General features: G+C 35.9%; 1 protein-coding gene across 4 annotated transcripts in view; it reads left to right on the top strand.

The window, feature by feature from the left end:
• The window catches only part of LOC133523836 (prolactin-releasing peptide receptor-like), a 57595-nt gene that overhangs the window by 31397 nt on the left and 12667 nt on the right, over nt 1-13531 (top strand). The window contains exon 1 of one of the 4 annotated variants that reach the window (XM_061859585.1): nt 7755-8102. The exons of the other annotated variants lie outside the window; for them this stretch is intronic. The gene's annotated coding sequence lies outside the window, so the exon portion shown is untranslated. Of the gene's footprint in view, nt 1-7754; nt 8103-13531 lie in introns of those variants that run through there. 4 annotated transcript variants of the gene reach the window in all.

Genomic DNA, 13531 nt, shown 5'->3' with positions numbered 1-13531 from the left:
GGGAGGGAGTACATATGGGATCCAGAGGCTTAGTGTATAATTTATTAGGAGTTAGTATAGTAGTTAACTAACATAGGATTAAGGGAATGTATACTAACACTATGGACATGGTGCGAAATAAAAATAAATTGAATTGAATTGCATTGAAGAGCAGAGCTCGTAAAGCAATTGTTTAACAATAGATCAACATTATGGTTCTCTTTGTACAGTTTCAAGTGGAATCCCGCCATGGTAAATGAAATAGGGTAGGCCCTAAGAAAGTTACTACCTACCTAAACTGGCCTAATATTACTGAATCATTTCTCAGACGGTAAACAAGCGAGGCACTTACCTTATCTTGCATCAGGAAACCCTCCTGGGGTAAAAACCATATTACGTCCCTTACGAGCCTTCTCAAATACTGTAGTGATATCACAGTCAGTAAATAAACAGTAGGTAAGTTATCTCAGAAAACGTGCTTAGGATAGAAGCGTGCGGATTCTTCGTCCTGAACAAATAAAAGACCTATAATAACATTTTTCTACTTATCGAATGTAATGGTTGAATTAAGATTTCGTATACTAAACTATAATTGCGTACTTTTCATGTATGCATATGGGCTCTCAACTCAGCTATAATATTCATTTCGATACGCCGAAGTAAACTATAAAAAAAAATCACGTGCTGCCGCGCTTCTATAGAAAAGACTAAACGGGCGCGTTTGTCTTTTGTACTACATTTTTGTCTACTGAGATAATTAAAGCAAGAAATATTACTTTGCTAATCCGCGAGAAAATAACGTGTTAGTCAATCAGTGCTAACCCGTTATACTTACTTGCGTATCTAAAGTGCTACTCACATTTTTTGGCAATCGTATTAATGATCTAAAGCGCTGGCCAAATCCACTACACTAAAGTGATTTTCACTTGATGACATCAAACACCGTAAAGTTTAATTTGTGCCGTTGCTTTAGGCCTTGTTTTCTAATATTTGTTGTCATTCTTGTAAATTAAATTAGGAGAATAAGCAAACTAAAGTTCCTTTAGTCCGTATACCCCAGTTTTAAAAATGGCTGATCAGTCTGTCGACGTAATCTCGTCATGTAAAAGTTAACGAACAAATCTGCGCGGTGCGGTTCATTTACATGGCTTATGTGTAGTGACGTGAGCCATACTCCCCTTTTTGAAATTAAATGATTCACATTTAAAATCAAATGAGAGTAGATATTCTACAGGAATAGCATAGACTCATTCATTGCATAGCTTATAGTCTTAATAGCTTTAGGTATTGGCACGTCGGTGATTGTTTTTATCAAGTCTGACCAACTGGTAGGCAGTCCACCGGGTGCTCTTTTCCCGTTAACCTGACCAACTATCATCAGCTTTTCTAAGCCATCTGGGTTTGTACGAGCGACGTGTCCCAAACACATAAGAATTCTTTGAAAGCTGGTAATGGACAGCCTTGTGGTTATTCCGAGCTCCTTGAGAATGGACACGTTGGTCCCGTGCGGACCAGGGAATTCGTAGCATACGTATCCAACACATCTCAAATGCCTCAATGTCCGCACTTTTTTAGGGTTCCGTAGCCAAATGGCAAAAAACGGAACCCTTATAGATTCGTCATGTCCGTCTGTCTGTCCGATTTTTCTGTTTTAGTGTCTAGTTTACGGCGCCATAGAAGAAGATTGGGAAAATTAACGCATACACCAGTCTGACTTTAGTTTTACGGGATATATTGCGGTCTTTCTATCAGTTACTGCATAACCGAAAAACACAACAGAGCTCAACGAGGGGATAGGGTTGTTAGGGTCGGCAACGCGCATGTAAGTCCTCTGCAGTTGCAGGCGTACATAGGCTACGGAGGCTGCTTGTTTGCCACCGATGTAGTATAAAAAAAGAATAATACCTTTATAACGGTATGACATCATACCGGTTTAATCTGATCCATTTTTTTTTTCTTTATTTCTTTACCGACAAATAACGGTACCGTTTTTTTTTCGGGTACCTTAACCGCTTTCATAAAGGTCAGCTTAGGCGTCGTTGCCAAGCCACCCGCGTCTTGCGCCAACTTGGTTCCTATTGGATGAAGCTGTCTATGTAAGTGTAAGCCCGTAAGCCCTTTTGATTTAATTTAATACTATCAGTTTGGCTATAATAACGGTTAAGGTATATACCGGAAATAATACCGGTACCGTTATTTTAAAACGGTAGCGAGCTTTATATCGGAGTCTTGCGGCCTAACCGGTATAATGTATCGGCATAGTAATTTTATACTGCTACCATACCGTTATACGGTAACCGAAATCAGTCCCTGCTTTCTATACCCTAGTAAGTTTAGTCATAGCTGATTTGGACATTAATTCTGAGTAGGTACGTCACTTCTTTTATTATACTTAGGAAGATTGATCGAAAACAGGTTTTCAATTTTTAAATATTTTTTGGCTTAAACCGTGGGAGAAAAGACTTAATATAAGTTCCCAGGCACATGTCACATCACTAATCACGTGCCTCCATTATGCTCTGTTCTCTGTTTGGTCATTCATGCAGCTTTGCAGATGCGAGTGTGTGCAGGAACTTTAAGTGAGAATTACCCGAGATTGAAATGATAAGTCAGAATATCACATAAAATCACAGATACTTTTTTATACCGCGTTGGTGGCAAACATATATTTTTAACTCGAAATTTGCCATCATTCGGAAAAATGACAAGTTATGGAAGATCTTCGCCATTAATCACAACTACGTTAGGTTTGTATTAATCTTGTGTTTCAATCTCCCTTTGTTCTTTGCTTTATTTTCTTTATGCAAATTGTTTTGTGTCTAAAAATTGTTTTATTGTGTAGTTATGTGTAGATAGTATAGTTGTAGTTTTCGCTCTTTAATGTGTATTATATGCTGCGCATACATGCTTTGGATGGCATTGCCAACCAAAACCTCAACTTAAAATATTAAAATAATTATGTCATGTAATAAATGTTATCTGTTTTGTGTGCCTAAAAAAAAAAACAAGCTTTATGTCCTTCGTGGTACGCGGGAACAGTCTTTATTTGTGCTTGAAACTTCTAGCTATATTGATATTAGTTGATAGAAAACTTCAATCGAAACTTTTTCTTCTTTTTTTTTAAATTATGGCTTCGTTCCAGTGGGACTATTTCGCCAGTTCAAGGTCTCAAGAGCTTCAAATACGACTAAAGCCTGACCAATAATTGGCAGCCCGAATAGCCTCCTTCAGACGGTGGCAGAGCGCCTAGACGGCCCTTTCCAGCTTCATTGGGATAAGCTGCACAGGGCGTCTAACTGATTTATTAGTTTTTATCAATTGTATGTTATTCGTTTTAATTTTTAATTTTATGTGTGCAAGTAATTAAGTAAGTATTGTAATTTTAATGTACTTTTTTTTATTAATTTATATTTTGTCTAGCTAATTTTATCAAAATTGCTATAATATTAATGATTGTGTAATTATGGATCGCATGTATCTGAAATAAAAGAATTTATTTATTATTATTATTATTTATTATTATTAATAATATATGATCACGCGCCATATTGTGGAATTTCATTGGAACTACATTTTTCATACTAAACTGTCGCCCTATACATGACAATAACAGCTCCCTCTTGACAATGATCATAAATGTATTGTGAAATTCTTACTGTAAAAAAGCACTCTTAGCTAGTTTTACATTAAAAATAGATATAAAGAGCTTCAACCGTCATTTAGTTTTATGATTCAAGCTCGTTGGTAGAAGGCAAGGGATCTTTTATTCTTAACGTTCTTTTGATGGCGGTTTATCTTTTAACCCCAGTAAAAAGAAAAGAGAAAAGAATCTAAACGTACTTAAAGCGAAAATGATCTTATCATATAATAATGTTGCTTGTAGGTTCTGCTTTCAATGCACGGTGTGCTTGTTTGCCACTCTCATGAAAGTGTGAATAATCAATAGCGAGCGATTAGTTGGCTACATCGCGGGAAATAGTTGCCTTCGCGTCCGGCACCGGCAACAATACGTTTCCTGGCGCGCCTGGCGGGCGCTGGGAATTGTACGATAGCGAATATCGATATTTTTTAAACGTAGCGTGACATTTCGCTTCATCGGACCTTGCATTTGTCGTTAACTTCGTGATAAGCTTAAAAGTGTAAATTTACATTAGAAGAGCTTAAAGAGGGACAACTCACAATAGTCTTGAGCTTTAGACCCTACTGTCGCTTAAGTCCTTTATGCCAATTGGCCAAGAAACGAAACGTCAGAAAAAAACTATCTAACTACCTAAACTGCTAACAGAATTTCACTAGAATCGGTTGAGAAATGCGACCTGCAAAGGAGAATATCCGGACATAAGCATTTTTGCCCAAGCTGGAACGGAGACCTTCCCCATTGGGACCGTGCGATGTGCATGATGGGGGTAAGTAAAGCGATCCCAGCGCATAAGGTGCTAAAAATTAGAACTAACTGCGGTCGTCTTTAACATTTCGTTCAAGTTATATGGCTCGAAATGAAACTTTAATTTACGAATACTCCTGAAATATTCGTTTAAATTGTATGGTGTACGGGACCATTCAAATCTGTATAAAATGCTTAATATAACTAACGTATTTAATTTGATAATTATCAATACTGTATCCGTGTAAATAGCTTTGCAAATGGCACATACTATGTGATATTTTTCTAGAAGTTAAGATTAAGACTGGGTATATAGTAAGTTATTCTTAAAAAATAGACATTCAACATCGCGGACTTTTTTGTAGACCCATGATAGAGAGACAACCCCACCATACATTATGTTGTTATAGCTCAAACGGATTAGGCAGCGTTTACGATTAAAGCTCCTAGCCAGCGTGATTATTTCCGACAACATAGTTATATTTCAACCAATTTACACAATACCTTAACAAGTTATATACCTAAACCCTCTCAAGAATCACTCTATTGATAGATCAAAGTCGTATGAAAATCCGTTCAGTAGTTTTAAGTTTTAGAGTAGTTTTATAAGATGTAGTGCATTGAAGTTTTCCCCTCGACTTGCGGACGCTAGGTTGCGTGACAGTCGTGCACATAGCGAATAGAGAAATAAGTGCATAGAGTTCTCACTACATACATTAGTTTTCTTACCAAAACGCTTAATATTTTCGTAGGCGACATCTAGCGTCAAGTAGCGGATTTATAAGTACTGCTACTTTACAATAGATGTCGCGACGAACGAAAAGTCTAATGCTCAAAAATTTTCATCTGGCCGGAACTCTATTTTCAACTCCTTCTGCTTGAGCAACTCATATTATTAGTTGTAAATTGTTAAGCAATACACGTTTCGTCAGTCGCTTTACTCGTGACATCTAGTGACATGTAGCGGTATTGATGAATCCGCTGCTTGGCGCTAGATGTCGACTACAAAAATAATAAGGGTTTTGGTAAGAAAACTGATGTATGTAGTGAACACTCTATGCTTATTTATTTCTCTATGCCCACCAACGCTCAGTCAATAATATATACCTACATATTAAATAATGCCAAGTTTCATGTCGTTTTAAAATGAGAGCGTAACTTCTATTATATGGGAGCGGCTTTTCGGGGGCCTGTTCTGTTCGTGTGACTTTTATATTAAAAATTAAAAATCGACAACACAATACAATAACGTACTCTTTATTATACACCTCACATATAGTTCACAGTAAATGTACAGAAACATTTTTTTTATTTTATTAGCCTATTTGTGTGTCCCACTGCTGGGCAAAGGCCTCCCCTCTAGCTTTCCAATCCTCCCTGTGCTGAGCAAGGTCCCGCCAGTCCCGCTGAAACGCATCCAAGTCGTCCCGCCACCTCTTTCTCGGTCTACCTCTGCCACGACTACACCGGGGATGCCAGCTAGTGGCTATTTTAGCCCATCTGTCATCGTTCATCCGGCAGACATGTCCAGCCCAGTCCCACTTAAGCCTGGCGGTCTTCATCCCAACATCGACGACACGGGTTTTGGAGCGAAGCTCTGTGTTCCTCACCCTGTCAGATCTTCGGATACCCAGGATACTCCGCTCCATTGCCCTTTGACAAACATAATCAACGAAAATTGGATAGATGTAGCAACTGGCGGTCTTATCGCTTATTTTTCAGACAACCTTTGAGTATCGGATAGAGTAAAATTACATAGAATATACGGTAGGTTGCGGAAAGAAAAATATAAGTAAAATTGAATAAAACCAAACAACACAAAACATTAATATAATTAAACATACGATAATCTCCAAATGTAGAGATTGTAACTGAGTTCGGACTATAACTCAACACTGAAATAAAAATAAACAGATTTTTTTACTTAAATAAGTATAATCAAAAACATACATAGACATAAATATATAAAAAGTATATATTTAAATAAAGAAACAACATTGTGAATACATACATTGTACATAGTACAATTAACAAAATCAAAATTCACTTTACTTACTGAAAATAACAATATTCGGTGCCTAATCTAAAATCCAATCTCACTTTAATTAATCATAAAGTAAAATGTACTAATTATAAACTGCCACAAAGCTTAATAAATACCTTAAATAAGCTTCAAAATCAAAACCATTTATCGCTTTGAAACCAAAGGGCATCTCAATTTGTGACAGATGACATGACAAGGACAGCTTCTTCGTTGATATAAATCTCAATATCGCGTATCTTTAATCAGTTATTCCAAAATCAATCTTATGTTCTTCATTTTAAAGTATTAAATTATAATTAAATTATGCGAAAATCAATCTTGTGTTGTTTACTTTAAAGTAGCAGTAACGATATATTAGAGGCATAATTTTACGACCTATCAAATAAGTACAAAGAATATAGTATTTTAACAGAGTTTAAAAGGGAGATTTTTATTGGCCAGGAACCCTGTTTTTAAGAATCTTACTCGTGCATTTTTTTAAATTCGTAAGTTTGAGTGCGGCCCAAATTTAATTTTTCAATTTGTCTTTAATATAAAAATATGTAGTACCTAAGGGCTCCTCTACACGATGGCCCAGTATAGGCCAGTCTGAGGGCTCCTCTACACGATGGCCCAGCGTAGGCCAGTCCAAGGGACGCAGCTATGCGGTGAAATGAGATAGCAATATCACTTGCTCCCTCTAACGCATAAATGCGTCCCTAGGACTGGCCTACGCTGGGCCATCATGTAGAGGAGCCATCAGGGACGCAGCTATGCGGTGGAATGAGATATCAATATCACTTACTCCCACTAACGCATAAATGCGTCCCTTGGACTGGCTTGCGATGGGCCATCGTGTAGACGAGCCATAACACAGCGACCAGTAGGGCTAAGATGGTCGGCTCTTTATCATTTGTCACCATGCCTATCACGTTCTAACAAGTATGTAAGTGCGAAAGTGACGGGCATAGTGACAAGTGATAAAAATGGAACCATGCTGCCACTGCTGCTTGATAAAAACGAGTCTAACTTGTGCAGTTTCTATCAGAAAGCGACCTAAGTGATATAGACTGCTGAAGCCCTTTACTGACTGCGCTTAATCGTTGTTTATAAAATCCATTTATTATTTTAATTTATTCAATGAAATGCTTAATCATGTAAATTTTAATGTCTAGTAAGTATTTAAATCGATTTTAATTTTCATTTTCGTTTTTATTTTAATTCTTTTTATAAATGTTATATGTATATGGATCAATGTTGTCTGCAATAAATGATTTAATAATAATTTACTTATTACATATTTATTCACCAAAACTGAAAACGCACAAAAACAAAAATAATCATTAAAGAGAAGACTCTAATTACACAAAGCGAGAAAACTTAAATTTCACCCCGTAACATATAATTCGATTTAAAAACAATTACCCAGTCAAAATATAAAAAGCTAATACCTCCCCGCCAAGCCTACAAATATTCGATATTGGCTTTAATCGCCAGGGCGGAAATTTCGTCCATATAATTGCCTCGCCTACAACGCCAGAGCGCAGTCGCAAAACGTTCCGCGCATGCCCCAGAAACACTCACTCGAAACTCCAGCAAAAACAAATACATTTTTAATATGATTCCTGTAACAAAATCTTTATATAAACAAGTATTTTCTTTTCCGAAAGTGATGTTTAAAGTGTTCGGATAAGTAAAGTCAACGGCGCTCCAATCGTAAGTAAGATAGACATTGTTGATCATAAAAAATAACCTTCAAATGTTTTGATAAATTTATTTTGATAGCTGTTTGAAAGCTTCTTTGAGTTCGAGATTATGTTTGAATTGTTTTCTTTATTCGTATGTATTGTATTATTTGCTTGGGAAATCGTGATAATCTTGAAAAGTCTCTTTTTATATACACGTGCTCAACGTGTATACTATACTATGCTGGTTACCATATGTTAATAGTAACAACGTAGTAGATAGTACTGAGAATCCGCCTACACAAAAACAGTGAAAAAGACAATATTATAAACCTACTTATTTGCTTAGAGACACGAAAATGTATATCAAGAAATAAGAAATGGACTTTCATACCTGTCTTGAAAGGATCTCATTATAAGGAGACAAAATGAAACCGTGTGTGAGATGAGTATATTCAAGGCCCTCAGAAATTCTCAGAGGCTAGGAATTAAAGGTAGACTTGATATTGCTTTTGGTTCAGAAAATACAATGACATAACAAAAATAAATTGAAAGGCAGTGGTATCAATAATATTAGTTTTTAGTCTGTTTATGTTGACAATGCGCTCTCTCTCTTCTTCCTCGCGTTGTCCCGGCATTTCGCCACGGCTCATGGGAGCCTGGGGTCCGCTTGACAACTAATACCAAGATTTGGCGTAGGCACTAGTTTTTACGAAAGCGACTGCCATCTGACCTTCCAACCCAGAGGGTAAACTAGGCCTTGTTGGGATTAGTCCGGTTTCCTCACGATGTTTTCCTTCACCGAAAAGCGACTGGTAAATATCAAATGATATTTCGTACGTAAGTTACGAAAAACTCATTGGTACGAGCCGGGGTTTGAACCCGCGACCTCCGGATTGCATTTATCCGGATTGATATCGGATTGATGTTGACAATGCGCTCAAGAGAATAAAAGTACGATTCAATTTTATTCGTAAATTTTATTTGTTTTTTGGCATACTTACTCAGTTGCCGAAATGTTATGGTGTTTGATGTATATAGCTACGACTTCTTGTGTTTGAATGTCTAGTGGCATACATAGTTACAAAACTCACTGAGGATATAGTTACGAACAGGGCGAACATTTATGAATATCCAGTGCTTGATTTCGTCATTCGATTTGTAGAAAACCATTAAATGTTATTTTTTAAATACCAGCGATAAAAATTGGGAATTGAGTGGTATCAAATTGATCTTTTTTTTTTCATGTAAATGTCACTTTCTGGTGAAGGAAAATATCGTGAGGAAACTGGACTAATCTCATAAGGATTTAATTGCCTAAGTGTGTAAAAGGGAAGTTATCACGTATATGAACATTTTTTGAGTGCCAAAGCGGCAGACGGCAGACTATAGTTCGTGTCATCCACGGTGGCGCGCAGAGTTGTCAAATCTAACCTTTAATAACATGACATTACGGGTCAAGACACGCGTTTTTTAGAATGACACGATATATATGAATTAAAACACGTGATGACGTGACCAGCGGTGGCATCATGGTTCCATTTTTATCACTTGTCACTATGCCTGTCACTTTCGCGCTTACATATTTGTTAGAACGTGACAGACATGGTGACAAATGATAAAGAGTCGACCATCTTAGCCCTACAGTAGGGCTAAGATGGTCGGTTCTTTATCATTTGTCACCATGTCTGTCACGTTCTAACAAGTATGTTAGTGCCAAAGTGACGGGCATAGCGACAAGCGATAAAAATGGAACCATGCCGCCACTGCTGTCAAGACTCAAGTGCTTTTTTTTTTTTTCAAAATAATACATGCAGCCGCTTGAATGAAGAGCTAATAATTGATCATCAATTTAATTGATTGTCTTAGAAGTTGTTACAAAGTCAAATAATTTACGCAACCAACAATTATTATTATTACTGAATTCAATTCAATGAAAAAATAATTCCGATTTCGATCGCAATTTGGATATTTGACTTTTTTTTTCAAAATAATACATGCAGCCGCTTGAATGTACCCTAACTAATAATTGATCATCAATTTAATTGATTGTCTTAGAAGTTGTGACAAAGTCAAATAATTTACGCAACCAACAATTATTATTATTACTGAATTCAATACTTCCAATGAAAAAATAATTCCGATTTTGATCGCAATTTGGATATTTGACAGGCAATCGTAATCTAGAGCTGTGTTATCTGGATCCAATATACACAACAAGTCCATTATCGTCCGACTCTCGTTTCTATTACACACAATATTGAAAGTAATTCCATATTAATAATAGATATTAGCCACTATCAAAAGGCAAAATGGAATAATAACAGAGTTATCCCCCGTATATTGGGTATTGAACGTCCATTTCTCCTTATTGAACTTATGATGGGATAATACGCGGACTGGTTTCACTATTGCCTAAAGTTGGGTTTCAGTATGAAAGAACGGTCATTAGTTATGTACTTTTTAGGGTTCCGTAGCCAAATGGCAAAAAGCGGAACCCTTATAGATTCGTCATGTCCGTCTGTCTGTCCGATTATGTCATAGCCACTTTTTTCCGAAACTATAAGAGCTATACTGTTCAAACTTGGTAAGTAGATGTATTCTATGAACCGCATTAAGATGTTTACACGAAAATAGAAAAAAAAAACAATAAATTTTGGGGGTTCCCCATACTTAGAACTGAAACTCAAAAAATCTTTTTTCATCAAACCCATACACGTGTGGGGTATCTATGGATAGGTCTTCAAAAATGATATTTAGGTTTCTAATATCATTTTTTTCTAAACTCAATAGTTTGCGCGAGAGACACTTCCAAAGTAAAAAAATGTGTCCCCCCCCTCCCCCTGTAACTTCTAAAATAACAGAATAAAAAATCTAATATAAATATATGATATACATTACCATGCACCTGTAATGGTTGAATTAAGATCTCGTATACTAAACTGTAATTGGGTACTTTTCATGCATGGGCTCCCAACTCAACAATAATACTCATTTCGAAACGGCTAAACTATAATGAAATGAACCAATCACAGCTCGGTGCGATCATTTTAGGTTGTATAGTAGAAACAATCGCTTCATAAGTCATAAACGCACATGTGACACCCTTAATATAGCAACATCCATAGACTGATGAACATTGATGCATCAAGGCGATTTGTTTACAAAGGGCCTACCGGGAAACGCAAAAATCGAAATTTCGAATCGAAATCTGCCTCTTCATCGCCCGAATAAGCAAGAGTAATAGAGAGGTTAGATTTCGCAGTAGACCCTCAGATTGTGATGGATTGTGGTAGTGGCGTCCCCTACGCAGAGTTTCGCGTAATATTCGTAGATGGACATTTATTTTAAAGCTCTTATTTGTAAATCTCGTAAATTTTGGACTGCTAAAAATGGTAATTTTGTAATACACATATCCTGTACTTCAACTTTAATAAACTTCCATATTAGTGCGACTGTGATACTCGTAGTTGCGTTTCTTTCGCCACGGAGCGTGAACGATAGGCACGTTGGCTACGCGGGCAGATGCGTAGAGGCAAGGAACGGAATCTCCATTATACCAAAAAGTGTCCGACAAAAAAACATAAATAGGTGGCGCTACAATACCTAGAATACTTGAGAAGAATCTAATCATAGACAGCGCACTTCTGTCCGTCAATAACGCCTAGGTTAGCTACTCTAGCGCTACTCTGGAGAGATTTGGAACTATTATTTATAGGTAGCTGACAGCTGGACACTTTTGCAACAGTTCTGCCTAAGGGATTCTGTTCCTTGCCTCTACCTTCCATATGCGCTACATTAAGGTACTGTCAACAGTGTCAATGTTGAAATTGATGTTGCTTAAGCAGTTTTTAAGAAAACCTATTTGTTTAATAAAGCAAAAAAAAATGTTAATCATTATATTTCAAGGACCGTGGCCGTATTCGATACATGATTGGTCAAAATCGGCTCGATAGAAAATAATTGCAAATATTAGTCTTAAAATCACCATTAAACGGTTCCATGTCTTTATTTTTTTAACTTATGGGCCTGAAATAAAAATAAAAAATTTAGAATATTAATAATGCATGGCGACACAGAACGGTAAATATTAGAAAATATTTTTTCACGTCAGCAGTTCGAACAAGGGTAATTTGCTGCTTAAAAACGGTGAGCAAAATCGCATTTTGCTCACTGAGTGAGACAAAATAACATTCAAGTGACCTTTATATTCGAATGTCATTTCAACGTGCGGGGCCTAATACAAGTTCGAAGTATTTGGATTGTATTGTCTTTGTCCCTTTCACGTCATTTGCAAAAAAAAAGTGCATAGGTAATTTACGGTTTATAATAGACCCCCGAAATAAGTCAGACCGCATCGTTCCAAAACACCCTACGAGTTTTCATTCGTAATAATTAATTAATGAAATAAAAGTTTAAAATTTAATAAAACACCATATTTTACGTATTTTATTGTACAATCAATTTAATAAAAACACCATATTTTACGTATTTTATTATCAAAAAAAATGGAGGAGGCCTTTACTCTATGAAGAGGTCCTTGATAAAAAAGTTCTAACTAATTATTTGTGTTGAAATTGCTTTTGCTATTATTAAAAATTATCATTTGTAAAAATTGCATGCACTTTAATCACAATATCATTGTAAATCAAATTTTATTAAGGAAAAAAAGGCTAAATAAATAAATAAATTATACAATCAAAATAATGAACTTATAAAAATGTACGCATTTGTTACGCAGTAAATAATTCTACTTAAGTACTTTTAACGATCTCTAATATAGTTGACAAATTCGGACTGTATCTTAGAAAGTTTTTTTTTTACACAAAAAAAGTTGTCGTTTGTACTGTCAATTCATGTTCGTTAATTCATTATTTTCGTATTATTTTATTGAAATTTCTTTCGTTTTGTTTTATTGCGGTAATTAAAGTTAATTGTTAGAATGCCTTCAGAAAACATGAGTGAAATAGCGGTGAAGATGGATTACAATTTTTTCAGGTTGTATTTTTTGATGACTGACTGACGTGAAAAATTTTGTGTACTACACGAGATCAAAGTTATTTACATCTCGTGCGCTTTTGAGTCCCTTACACCGCTCAAGATTCTAAATTAGATTTATTATAGAATCTTTCGCTTGTACGGGACTCAAAACAAGCACTCGAAGAAATATCATACTTTGCTCTCTTATTGTACAAATAACAATTTTAGGTTACCTCCCATACAAAATGATATATATATATTTTTTTTTGCTTTAACACAATAGTGTGGACAGGTCTTTTAAAAAGAATAAGGCTCTTCAAAATATTTTTTGATAAAGTTAATCGCTCCAAAAGAAAAAAATGTAATCCCCCCTCTCTAACTATTGAACCATGGGTCCAAAAAATATGAAAACTATAACGATCATGATCGGTCCAGCAATTTTTGAGTTATTGAAATAAGTCATCTCTTCTTAGTAAAAAG

Source organism: Cydia pomonella, chromosome 12 (genome assembly GCF_033807575.1).
Source record: "Cydia pomonella isolate Wapato2018A chromosome 12, ilCydPomo1, whole genome shotgun sequence".
In the NCBI taxonomy this organism is placed as follows: domain Eukaryota; kingdom Metazoa; phylum Arthropoda; class Insecta; order Lepidoptera; family Tortricidae; genus Cydia; species Cydia pomonella.
The sequence above is the reverse complement of the archived record's forward strand: the minus strand, read 5'-3'. Positions and strand labels throughout refer to the sequence as shown.